The sequence below is a fragment of the Dipodomys merriami genome, unplaced genomic scaffold (assembly GCF_024711535.1).
Source record: "Dipodomys merriami isolate MVZ:Mamm:240054 unplaced genomic scaffold, mDipMer1.0.p SCAF_2, whole genome shotgun sequence".
Lineage (NCBI taxonomy): Eukaryota > Metazoa > Chordata > Mammalia > Rodentia > Heteromyidae > Dipodomys > Dipodomys merriami.
The window spans coordinates 2,604,348-2,618,421 of NW_027203381.1; the positions used below are offsets into that span (position 1 = coordinate 2,604,348).

The window sequence follows — 14,074 nt, forward strand, 5'->3', positions numbered from 1 at the left end:
CTGAAGTAGCAGGAGCCAGCTTTTCTACTACTTAATTTAGAGAAAGAAGGGAAAGCAGTATTAGGCGTGGAGAAAGGGCAGAAGAGAATGCAGGCAATGACTCTGCCTGGACTTCTGGCTTCTCCTTGGCCCTGCAGCAAAGAGAAAGAAGAAGGGTTGTAAATTGTCATTAATCTCAAGGCTCTCTGAATATCATAAACCTCACACCTAGAGGCTGAATTACAGGTTTGTAATCAATCTCTCTCCCTATCTTTTATGTACCAGAGAATAAATGATGGCAGCAGGATCTGAATCACAGATTTTAACCAACAACAGAACTGGCAAATAAAACGACTTCTGAAACTCTGTAAATGAAACAAGCACTTACTATGTTTTAAAAAATGAATTTAGGGTCCTTTGTATTAGAATTGTAGCTGAGTCCATTTGTTTCTTTGATAAAGACAGAGTAAGAACATCAGAACTGGTGTTTCTGGAGCTTCTAGGTTAATGAAATAATGTCTGCACTTGAAATACTGAGAAGTTTCAAAATAAACACTTATTAATTTCTTTAAAGTGGGTTTTGCAATCAGGGATATTTTTAATTTGCCCCTTAGGCTTAAAACGCTTTATAAATCAATAATTCTCTGGTAGGATGATTCAAAATGGGATCTGTTTATACCCTGTTTTCTAAGGTCTAAATGCCTTTCTTGCCTGGGTTCGGTACCACACTATAAGACAGAGGTGTTGAACATCTTCATGGACATTCTAGGCATGGGAGTGTGTAAAGACATGAAGCTCAGCAGGTAATAGCCAGATGGAGCACTGGGCATGGAGGTAGCCCTGTTCTGTATCGACTGCGTCATTCCTCTCACTCATTCCTGGAAGATTTGCTTTGCATCCTGTGTCTGAAGTTATTCAATGTATACACTTTAAATAATGTAGGCATTTCTTCCAACAAAAACAGTGACTCTCCTCATGGTTTTAAACACCCTCAAACTAGAACTAGATGCTATTTTATAATGGCCTGTAAACTTTTAGTGAAATGAAATCAATTCAGCGTAATCATTGAAAGCAATTACTTCTGAAGTAAGAGGAAACTCTTGAGTTGGAAGAGAATGGAATGGCCGCTTCTACTGTTTTAACTCCACATTAGATAATGGTCAGTAAATTGTCCATAGGAACCTTTTTAGAAGGCTTGCCTGCTAGTCTGTATTTTTTCCTATACTAAAAACTACTCTACACCAGAGTGTTAAGGTTTGCTTTTTCTTACCGGGCTGGGCAAGATTGATCAAACATCATATAGTAATGCCCTGAAATACGCTGTATAAAGGAAATGCATTTCAGGAGGGAAAGGACGATGATGGGGTAGCTTAAACTTCCTAGGGTTTTTCACATGCCAGCCACTATCTGGAGCACTGCAAATTGCAGCATACAACCGAGCAAGGCAAGTCATGCATTCCTGCCCTCAGCCAGGGAAGGCAAGTCAATTGCTCATGGATGCACAGCTAGGCATCTTGGAGCTGTGGTTTTAAGATAGTAAATCTGCCTCTAAAGACCAAGCATTTATCCAGTACACTATTTGAATCCTCTACAACGAAGATTACCATCACTTCCTACATACAAATGAACCTATTGAATGCAAAAATATGTGCTATCATAGTAATATTTTCTTTGGGGATTGAATTCTTTAAAATTTGATGTCCTATTAGGATTTCCCAGAGAAATAAAACCATAGGATATATACATGTGTATGAGTGTGTATATGTATGTATATATATGCATATATCTATGTATTTGTCTAGATATGTATATAGATTATCTATCTATCTATCTATCTATCTATCTATCTATCTATCTATCTATCTATCTATCTATCTATCTATCTATCTATCTATCTATCGATCTGTGTATCTATCTGTATTTGAGATACTCCACTTTAAGGAATTGGCTCATGAGCTTGTGGGGCCTGGCATGTTCAGAGTATGCAGGTTAAGCTAGCATACTATAAAGTTCTTGCTGGGAGCTTTATGAGAATAACAGGAAAACTGTAGATTATTTAGGTCAGAATATATCTGTTCTGAAACACCTTATCTATTGTGTGGTATGTCTCTTCATTGGTTTAGATCTCTGAGTTTTCTTATCAGTGTTGTGAAATTTGAAGCAGATAGTGTGTACGTTCTGATCAGTGCATATGAAACATCTCATTAGCATCGGAACAATTTTAAATGTGTATTTTTAATTTGTTTACACATGATTTTGGCCAGTATGAAACAAATTGGTTTTTATGTGTTGTTTTTATATCCTACTGCTTGCTAAATGGCCTTGCTATACCTAATTTTTTTCTTAGATTCTTTTAATTTTTCTACTTAAAACAAAAACAAAACAAATTTGGCAATGAGAAGATTCTTTTTTATTTTCTATCTTTATGCTTTTTATTTCATTTTCTGGCCTTATTCATGAATTAGAACTTCTGTGTCTGCTGAATAAGATTGGTGAGAGTGAACGGTCTTGCTTGTTCTGCACTTTGCAGGGAGGCCCTTTGACCATTTGGTATGACTCCGGTCTGCCAGATTCCAGTATGTAGCGCTCGCCACTTTGAGCCACCTCTGTTTTTTTTTTTTTTTTTTTGATACTTTTTTTAATTGTGAAAATACCATACAGAGGGGTTACAATTACATGAGCAAGCATTGTTGCCTTCTCCTTTGTTTTTCCCCTACCATCCCTACCCTCCTTTCTCCACGACTACACTTCCTCCCCCAGCCACCCCCCAACCCTACCCCCCTATCAAAGTTGTAAAGTTTGTTTTTCGACATAACATCTTGCACATCTCATTGTTGCAATGGGTCCATCTGTATACCTATTTAAACAATTTGCTTTTTCCCTTCCCCTCCACAAATTGTACCAACATCAAATACAGTGAAAACAGGGGTTGTACCGTGGGGGAGGGACATACAAAGCAACAAAAAATCACCTTATAAGGGCTGGGAAGGTGGCTCAGTGGTAGAGTGCTTGCCTTGCATGCATGAGGCCCTGGGTTTGATTCCTCAGCACCACATAAAAAAAAGCAGAAAAAAAAAAGCTGGAAGTGGCACTGTGGCTCAAGTGATAGAGTGCTAGCCTTGAGCTGAAGAGCTGAGGGCCCAGAGTTCAGGCCCATGACCAGACCCGAAAATAAAAAATAAAAATAAATAAATAAATAATACATTAAAAAATCACCTTATAAATACATTAGAAACAATACCAAGAAAGAAAAAAACACTTATGTCCTTATCTTGGGGCCACCTCTGGTTTTGTGGTGGCTAATTAGAGATAAAGGCACATGGACTTTCCTGCCTGGGCTAGTTTCTAACTGCAATCCTCAGATCTCAGTCTCTTGAGAAGCTAGTATTACAGGCATGAGACATCAGTGTGAAGTATTTACTATGAATAGATATTGCATTTTTCCAACAGACTTTTCTGTGTTCATTTATTGATCGTAAAATCATTCTTTGGCTTGTTGACATATGGTAGATTATGTTAACTGATTCTGTAGCACCAGAGCAGAATTGTGTAGCTTCCCTAAATTCTGTTGCTTATTGTGTATCTTTATTTCATGAAATGTGGGAGGTAGTTTTGTTGAATATACATGTATCTAAATTCATTAAACATTTGGTTTTCTTTTTCTTTCTGTGTTCTTTCTTCAATCTTGCTAACAGTCTTACAAAAATGCACTGGAAAATATTTCTCACTATTTTCTCTAAATGATTGTATAAATTAGTAAAATTAATAAAAATTGCTAATTAGATGTTTGGCAGAATTATCCAAGAAACCACTTGCATATGCAATACAGACCTCTACACACACCCTGGTGTATGCACACACATATCCCAACACATACACACCCCTACAGACACACACCTACAAACACACACAGACCCCCTTATACACAACTTCTACACACATACACACACGAACCCCTATACATACATACCTACATACACACAGCGACCATTTTACACACACACACACACACACACACACACACACACGCACGCACGCACACACCACACACATTTTGTTTTATGGCTCAGAACTTAATCCAACTTGATAAATGATCCATGAGCATGTGGGAAAAAAAGTGCATTCTCACTCAGTGAGGTAAAAGAAAGTTTGCAGGGACTGCTACCAATATGCTATCCACTTACCAATCATCCTTAGGGGCAGAATGCTACCTTTTAGCTAAGCACAGGTATGCTCCTGAAATACAAGCCCTCACTTCTCAGTCTGCTCTGTAGCTATTGTTCAAACCAACTAAATCTTGGTCACTTATTTAGAGAAGCGGTATGTGGGAATTCGGGGAAGCAGTGAGGCCTTCTTCAGCTCTCCTTGGACTTGTTTGGAGTGCAGAGGTTACAGGTGACCCCACGAATCACGTTGGCCACAGGCAGCTTGGAGAACACCACAGACCGTAGATGAAAGAATGAAAAGACTTGAGGCATGCTGCTTTTGAAGGAATATCAAATCTGGATATTCAGCACACATGTCTTTTACTGAAATGAATAAACCTTTGTGTGCATAAATTAAGAAGTAAAAATGAGAAAAATTTGCATCCTCATATTAATTGATATGTATCTATATCAAGTAAATCTTGTCAAATGATTGGCTTTTAGATCATCAATATGAATGCTTTGTCATAATTCCAACAGTTAGTAAGATTAGGTGATATAGTTATAGCTTCACCTTTAGCTATTTCACGTATGAATGTAGCAATGCCTGTTTTCGTTTTAAATTACCACTTGCTTTCTAACTTATTCTGCTGTTTATTTTCAATCTGTTTGTGCTGCGGAATGCAAAGCGGTGCTCCATAGCTCCATATGGTTGAGCTGGGGGGTTCCTGGGTCCTCTGCCTGTCTCTTCCTCTGGTCCTTCTGGGATTCCATTGATACAAATAGTGAATATTTTCTGGATATTAAGTGTCTAGTCGGTGGATATTGTGTTGTATCCCACCTATCTCTGGCACTCTGCTGTATTTTTTCCACTCTGTTTTACCTTTGATGTTTAGATTGACTGGATTTTATTGATCCATCCTCAGACCTACTGGTTCTATCATTTATCAGCCATGCTCCCCTGCTGGACCCAACCAGCAAGTGCCTTCCCTTTATTAGACTGTCAACTCCATAGTTACCAGTTTCCTTTTTATGACTTCTATTTGGGGCTGAAATTCTATACTTTTTTTTCAGGTGAGTTCAGAAGATTTTTGAAGCATTTATAGGATCCATGTTTTACAGTCCTTGCCAAATATTTCTCATATGTGATCTCAGTGTTGTCAATAGAATCTCTGCTTTTTCCATCAGTCTGACTTTTTTTTTTGTTCCTTGCTTCTGGACAGCTTCTCTATGGTGTTAAGAGACAGAATCCTGATCAACCCTCAGCAGGAAGTCACATGGTTATGCCTACAGTACATGTCCTAGTCTACTTTCGTGGGGTGCCATTGAGAGATAGTTTGGCTTTCAGACCTTTGAAGCATCAGTGTGGTCTTTCTGGTCTCTTGTCTCAGCCTCAAAGGAATAAGGCGGTCTCTGTACTCAATGTGTTTTCTACTGTTGTTAAACATTAGCTTAATGATCCACACCTGTCACTGTACAGTTCTGAAGGTGGTAAGTCTCACACGGGCCTCACTGGGCTGAGATCAGGGTGTTGGTGGAGCTGAGTGCCAGGATGCTCTGGGTGGGAGTCATTTGGCCGTTTCCCAGGTCATCTGCATTCCTCGCCCTGTGTGCCTTTCCTCCAACGTTCAAGGTCTGGAGCATGGGTCAGGCCTTCTCACATGGCACTGCTCCAAACCACAAGCCGCTGCTCCCTTTCCACTGACAGAAACCTGTGGGATGTGTTGTAGCCAGCTGGGCAATCACTCATCCCTGTTATCACAGTGGTGAAGTCCCCTCTGATACATTTGGCCATTCCTCAGATTTGAGAGAACCCATCAAAAAAGCTCTCTACATCTAGAAGCCCCTGGCTTCTCTGGCATCTGGCTAGAAGAAGCAGTTGAAATTCTCAGGGACAGAGTCTTTCTGAACTGGCCCCATTATGGTGAACTTCCGCTGGTCGATGCCCTTATTACCTGGTGTGTCAGAGAGCCACCTCTGTGCAAGGGACATGGGTTGGAGAAAAGTCTGTCCCTGATATATACTTTTCTATATTAGACATATTGCTTATTTTATTTAAGCTCCTTAGATGAAGGTGTAATTCACAAGTAAGTATTGTGGCCTGCGAAGGTGTACAAGATGATGATTGATGCACTTCGGCACTGAAAATGACTACTAGGATAGAGCTGGGTACAGGTGGCCCAGGCCTGTAGTCCTAGCTAATCAAGAGGCTGAGATCCCAGGATAATGGTTCAGAGCCATCCCGGGGGAGAAAAATCTATGAGACTCTTATCTCCAATTAACCACCAGACAACGGGAAGTGGTGCTGTGCCTCAAAGTGGTAGACAGCGCTCAGGCCCTGAGTTTAAGTGCCATGATCCCCCCTACACAAACACACACACACACATACACACACACACACACACACACACACACACCACGATTACTATGCTAAAAATAATGACCATAGCCAAGAGCCATAGCAAGACTCATGAAGTTTCTCTGCCAGTGGTACTGACTGACCATAAGGCTGACTCTGCCACAATGTTGGAGAGCAGCTATTATACAGGCTGGCTGCCTTGTCTGTTCCTTCCTGCCACCTCAGATGTCTGTGGATAACTGCAGGCCTTGTTAGTGGAGAGGATTAGATAAATTATTGTATTGAAGTTTGTATCTTCTTACTTCTGACCTTTTGGATATCTTGATCTGTTTTATGTGGCCATTTGTTCTCCTATATAACTGTCCAAAAGATTAAAAATTAATTTTACTCTTCATTAAACTACATATTAGAATTTGTAAGGTTCATAATTAAGGTGACATTATCATTAATAAAGTAATTGAAGCTTCATTATTGCACAGTTAACAACTATTAAAACAGTTCACTTAGGAAATTATATAAACATGACTAGATTTCTTCCCTAACTTTTACTGAAGAGCCAAATTACAAACATATTTAAAATCACTATTCACTTTGGGGTTTAATTCAATTTTATTAGAAAAAATAATGACTGTAATCTGTGGCAAATGCACATTCTAAGTATGACCCAGGGAATAAGAGAAAGTTTATGTAAATTTATGATGTCTGTTATTAATGCAGAACTTTTACATGGAACACAAATCTCACATCCATCTAACTATTTGGTATCTGAGGACTAAAATTCACTATCCTCAGGTAACTAGTTTTACTTCAAAATTTCTAATTTCATTCTAATTTAGTCAAATGCATTCTACACTCTTTACCTTCACAACGCTCAATTAGGAATGCTGAAAGTAGAAAATGAAAAAAAAAAACTGTACAGTGAAAGTCACTCAAAGCAAAATCATTCAAGTCATTAGTCCATGCCATTGCCTGTCCTTGCTCAGACGTGAAGATTAGAAGTAGTGGGAACAAAGAGAAGTGAGCGAGTGAGTGAGTGGGCTGCATTTGCTCCACAGCACAGCTTTCCTGTCACATGACATATGGACCCCAGGCCGCTGTGGAGCCACATGTCTCTACATGAGCAGAACCTTGTTCAGGGTAGATGCCGGTGAAGTTCTGTCCATGTGAAGATTAAGTAATATGATATCCATGAAAAAACATCGTTGGTATTTTGTCATATTTGTTATTTATTTATTGTTCATATCTAGTCTTTGTTGTGTAGTAGACATGGCATAAGAGACAGAAGCATAATTCATCCCTGATTCATTAAAACATCTCAGGTATAAAACGAAAATTATTTGGGCATGTCTGAAAGCAGCAAAATGTATTTAGGGTCCTGGAATATTCTGTATCTTTGTCTGTGTGCTAATTATCTGTGTGCTTTCCTTGGCCAAAATTCATTGAATAGTACGTTTATTTTATGTTACTCTGTGCCCACTGTTCTTTAATCAAACCCTTTTAAGTGGTGTTTGTGAATTGCCATTCTAAACACAAACTATTTATTTGGTTTGAGAATTAAAATGCAGGTGATAGATGTTTTTAACAAGTATACTAGATTGACTGCCCAATGAAATGTAAGTTCAATTAAATTTGAATTTCAGATTAAAAAAACTAACTTTTTCATGTGAGCATATTCTAAATATTTCATGGATATACTTTCAATAAAAACAGTATTTAGTGAGGTGTCTTGAAAAATCCTATACCTTTTGTTGATTGAGTAGACAATCCTAATTACCAAGAAACCATAATCACTATAAATATTTCCTTTTTACTGCACAAAATGTTGTAGCCTATTCCAGCTTTCTTCAGAGAGCTTACTTATTTTCCCTTGGAATATTGTGAAGCTATTACAAATCTATTCTCGCTAGAGAAATCCAAAGACATTTTAATTTACAAAATGAGGACTATCAGACTTAGTTTTAAAGTATTAACCAGGAGAATTAAGTAGGAGGGAAAATGAGAAGAATAAAATTATCACATTGTAACTCTGAGAATTGCATTAACTTAATAATGTGCAGCTTTCCAAAATAAAATAACAGCCATTTAAACCTCTGGCAATAATGCATTAATCCTACAGGTAGGTTTTACTGTTTCCCTCTTCCTATTATATTATTTCCCCCAATTTTGATGTATATTTAGATGAAACTGTGCTTGGATTTCAGCATCAACCCAAAGTATGCAAGCCAGTCTCACCACTGTGAGCAAATCTCCTCTATTCTCTGACAGCAAGTTCTCAGTTGTGGTGGGATGAGAAGTAAAACCATGTGATATCTGGGGGAGTGAGATGGAAAAACCAAACTGGTAGGGCTTCAGAAAGCTGGTGGCTGAGAAACTTGACATGTAACATCAAGTATTTAATGACTCATAGAGAATAGAGGAGGGTTGACAATGCAATAATGGTTCATGTTCAATTAAAGATTTTAGTTTAGAGCCACTATTCTGAAGAATTATCTTCATATGTGTCAGACTTATTAAATATGTTCTACTAATTAAAGGTTATATTTACTTAATCCACTCATCCATGAGAGACACCTGGGCTGATACCATATTATAGCTATGGTGAGGTATGCAGTGAACATGGTTGCACTGGTGGTTTTACTGTAGCCTTATTTGTGTTCTATTCGATAAATGCTCAGGGATGGGATTGCTGGATCATAGCACTGTTTGATGTTTAGTTTTTTGAGGAACCTCTTCATCTATTAGAAAGAGTGATATTAGCTGAGTGCCCCTGGCTCATGCCTGTAATCCTAGCTACTTGGGAGACTGAGATCTGAGGATTGTGGTTCAAAGCCAGCCCAGGCAGGAAAGACTGTGAGATTCTTATCTCCAATTAACCACCAGAAAAACCAGAAGTGGTGCTGTGGCTTAAGTGGTAGAGAATTTGCCTTGAGCTCAGGGACAGTGACCAGGCCCAGAGTTAAACCCTAACATACACATGCACACACACACACACACACACACACACACACACACACACACACACACACACACACACACACACAAATGAAAGAAAGAAAGAGTGATGTTGTATTATTTGGAAGGAAATGGAACAACTTGGAAAGAATTATATTAAGTGAAATAAGCCAGACAGAGAAACAAAGGTTGCATGTTTTCTCTCATTAGTAGTACTTAGGATGTGCCTATAAATCTATAAGTAATCATACTGGGAGGTATGCAAGTGGTTACAAATGAATTAACTGAATTAGAATAGACAATATGAAGAGCTCAAATCATACAGCTGTTTAGACAGACTAATTCAAAGCCCAACAAAATAAACGCCAAAAATGGATACTGGCAAGGGACATTGTGGGGAGACACTGAGGGAAAGAGAAGACCGCAGTCAAGAATTCATTGTATATATCACAAAACTGAGAAATGTGCTGGGTGCTGCTGGCTCATGTCTGTAATCCTAACTATACAGGAGGCTGAGGTCTGAGGACTGTAGTTAAAGGCTAGACGAGGCGGGAAAGTTACATGAGACTCTAATCTTCAACTAACCACCTGAAAATTGGCAGTAGCACTGTGGCTCAAAATGGTAGAGTGCAAGCCTTGAGCACAAAAGCTCAGGGACAGTGCCCAGGCTCCAAGTTCAAGCCCCATGACTGACAAAAAGAAAAAAAAGACAAGAAAAGAAATGTAAGGGGAGGTGTGGGTCTAAGGGAGATGAGGTTGTTGAAGGAGGTGTCACACAGTTCAAGATACATTGCATTTACATACTTCTTTCTTACAGGACATTTCCCTTGTACAACTACTTAAGGATAAAAAAGAAGTTATATTTAAGTTACATTAATAAATTCTCCAAAACCATACCCATCATTGGATGATTTTCCCCCCAAATAATATAGTCATGTAAAATGTCTCTAATTCTAAGCAAAACCGAAGTGTTTAAAGAGATAAGGCAGGTGCTGGGGGCTCACACCTGCAATCCTAGCTACTCAGGGGGCTGAGATTTGAGGATCACAGTTCAAAGCCAGCCGGGGCAGAAAAAGTCTCTGTGAGATTCTTATCTCCAATTAACCACTCAAAAAACCAGAAGTAGAGCTGTAGCTTAAAGTGGTAGAGCGCTTGCCTTGAACACAAGAGCTCAGAGCTCAGAGACAGAGCCCAGGTCTCGACTTCAAATCCCATGACTGACAAAAAATAAAAAATAAAAAGTAAAGAAATAAGAAGCTGAAGTTGGTTGTCATGTAATTGATACTGTCACTTTGGCTATAGAGCTTATTGTGAAATGAAATACCATGTTATATTTAAGTCCTTTCCAATTAGATGAGTTGTAAGCAAATGTAACGAGCAGAAACAGATTGCAACATGAACAAGGGCAAAAAACAACAGTCTTTATTTAATCCTACTAACAAGGCTAGGGTAAGCTGACAGAGAAAACAAGCAAGGTCACGTTTCTCAGAAGGAATCTACTGGCAATAAGAGTGTGCAAAGATGGTGGTAGATGTGAGTGAAACCCAGAACTCCATCATTCCAGGCGAAATCTCTACCATTGAGACACATCCCCAGCATCTCCTGGTGGTGGGGACCCTTTTATTCCTGCTCAGAGTTATTGAGATATTTATCCCCTCATTCATCAGCCATAAAAATGACCGGAGCAGGCAGAAGGCTTCAGGGGTCCAGGAGAAGCCAGTGCAGCTGTGCAATCATGGCCTTATGAACGATTCCTAGGACTTCCCATAGCCCCCAAGCCCACATGTGCTCTAGCCCAGTAAGGATAATTGCTGCTGGAAATCCAGAACTTATCGACTAAAAGGATGTAAAAAATGTATACTGCTAACAATTTCCCTGATTACTTCAGAAGTTAAGATGACTTTTCAAATTAGGGGAAAAAAATGCTAAATTGCCCTTGTCTGAAGACAATACATCATGTCTCTAGTAAGCCCTACCCGATCCCACCAAACGCTGCTATAACCAGCCCTTTTCCAAGGTACAAAATAAACATAGAAATTAGTAGCCTTTCTAACTCACAGAAGATTATTTAAAGAAGTCAAGAAAACAATTCTGTTCACAACAGCTAAACTGAAAAGTCAGGTGAAATACTTAATAATAATTAATCAAGTAACAAGTCATAAAGACAAAAGATTTATGTACTGTAAGTCATAAAGACAGTAATGAAAGAAATTGAGGAGACACAAATGAATTATATCATGTTAGTGAGTCAAAAGAATTAATATACTTAAGAAGAGATACTACACTTGATCTTAGCCAAAAGGTTGAGAAGCAATAAGAATTAATGCATTTAAGTGTCCATATCATCCAAAGAGATCTCCAGATTCAATCCAGTTTCTAAATCTACTTCCCTAACAGGTACACGTGAAATTATGAGCCCATCAATTGTAATCCTACCCTTCAAAAATTGTTCCTAGCCCAGCACTGGTGGCTCACACCTGTAATCCTATCTACTCCGGAGGCTGAGATCTGAGGATTGTGGTTCAAAGCCAGCCCAGGCAAGAAACTCCGTGAGACTCTTATCTCCAATAAACCACTCAGAAAACCAGAAGTGGCTCAGTAGCTCAAGTGGTAGAGCACTTGCCTTGAGCTGAAGAGCTGAGGGACAGTGTTCAGGCCAAGTTCAAGCCCCACAACTGACCAAAAAAAAAAAAAGGTTCTATACCCTGATGCTAGAAAGTGAGACTTGATGCAAAATGTTTAGCACTCTGTGACTGTTGTACGTACAGGAAGGGGTAGCTTTCTATTATTGGTTTTCCTAAATTAAAGCAAGGACTCTAGCTCTCTTCTGTAACTAGGAAACACAAGTGATTGCTGAAGAGTATAGAAAAGCAAAAGCTTCGGTATAAATGTTTGTCCCAGCCACATGTGTGTTTCCTGTCAGTATTTCATATTTTCATCTTGACATGACACCAATTTCTGCCTGGAGTGAGCTGGTATGTTTGTTATCCATTAACTTTGACAGCCTGAACATACTTGATTATATATTTAATAGAAAGGGCATTTGTTTGTACCTATTTTTCATGGAACTTGCAACGTTTTTCTCTTGATTGAAGTTAAGGGCAAGTGAATGTGCTGCAGGTTATTTTCAGCAACTGGTCAATATCCCTAAAGGTATGATTCATTTTGAAAATCTGTAAAGATCAAAGTGCAAGCCTATTTCCTTCACCTTTCTTTCAGTATGAATAGTTCTCCTGGTCAGGTCAGAGGAAAAGCTTTATCTGTAAACTGGTCATAATTGGCAGTTAGTTGTCACTCAGGGGCTTACAATGCCAGTCATCCCAGCTACACAGGAGTCTGAGACAGTGAATATGTCGGTTCTAGGTTACCCTAGGCAAAAGACCCCATCTCAACAGAAAAAGCTGGTGGAATATACAGTTGTCGTTCCAGCTATGTGGGAAGTTTAAGGAAGAGGACAGTGGTTTAGGTTGGCTGAGGCTCAAAAATGATCAAAAGCAGAAAGGGCCATGGTACCAAACAAAATAAAATGGGAAAAGGGAAGGAACACTAAACCCCACATATTATTTCTTCAAAGGAGCCCATAAGGAAGGTCGCATGCTGTCCCTTCCAACTACGAGTTGAGACGGAACTGGGGCTTCGGTGCCAGGTGATGGGCTTTTGGAAGGTGCCCTGGTGATGACTCACTCAGTGAACTCTTCCCTTAAAGAACTCATCATTCGATGGCCTGGGAGGGGCAGGGTGAAAGCAGGAGAGGGCAGGAAGTAGGTCGGCACGACTGCGTCCTGGGGGCATGTGTCTCACCTCCTCCCTGTCCTGTATGCCCTGCTCCACCTGCACCCCACCTGCCACGGGGCCGTCAGCCCTGCCACAGGCCAGCTCACCACAGCCAGGGACAGCGATCCAAGACTTGAAATAACTGCTTTCCCCGTTTACATTTTCTTTTTCAGTTCTCCCCAGCACTTTGGTTGCAGTGAATGTTTGCCTGACACATGGCGCTGTAGCAAACAAGGCAGAGCCAGGATCTGTGGGCCTTGGGAGAGGTTGGTGGGGGAGAAGCGGATGCCCACTGTCTGTGAGTGTCACCACGGAGAAGGAGCACCGACTTGCACTGTACACTTGACGTGCAAATTCACCCATGCAAGCCATCTGTCTGGTGTGGAGGCTGCTGTCGGCACAGCCCACAGTCCACTGCATGTACAGAAAAGAAGCAGTTTTCTTTCTTCTCATGTGAGTTTTAAGCATATGGAAACAGCAGTGTAATGGTTATCCTGGCACAATCCTAGGGATTAAAAAATAACTTCTACGAGACATCTGTAATCCTAGCGACTCAGGAAGCGGAGATCAGAGGATTGTGGTACCTAAACAACCTGGGCAGAAAAATCTGTGCGATATTTTTCTTCAATTACCCAGCAAAAAGTTGGAAGTGGAGCTAAGGATCAAGTGGCAAAAATGTGCAGGGACATTCCCTAGCCCTGAGTTCAAGCCTCAGGATTGACACACACACACACACACACACACACACACACACCCCTTACACACACAATTTGTAAACATATGAGCAGTTTTATATATAATATAACTTTTCCATAAAACTTTCCATTATAAATAGCAAATAAGTCATTTGTGAAAATTATGTTCA

General features: G+C 39.7%; 1 pseudogene; it reads right to left on the minus strand.

Annotated features, from left to right (window-relative positions):
• Positions 1 to 11,677: 11,677 nt before the first annotated feature.
• On the minus strand, positions 11,678 to 11,750 carry LOC138832688 (U2 spliceosomal RNA; annotated as a pseudogene).
• Positions 11,751 to 14,074: the final 2,324 nt, after the last annotated feature.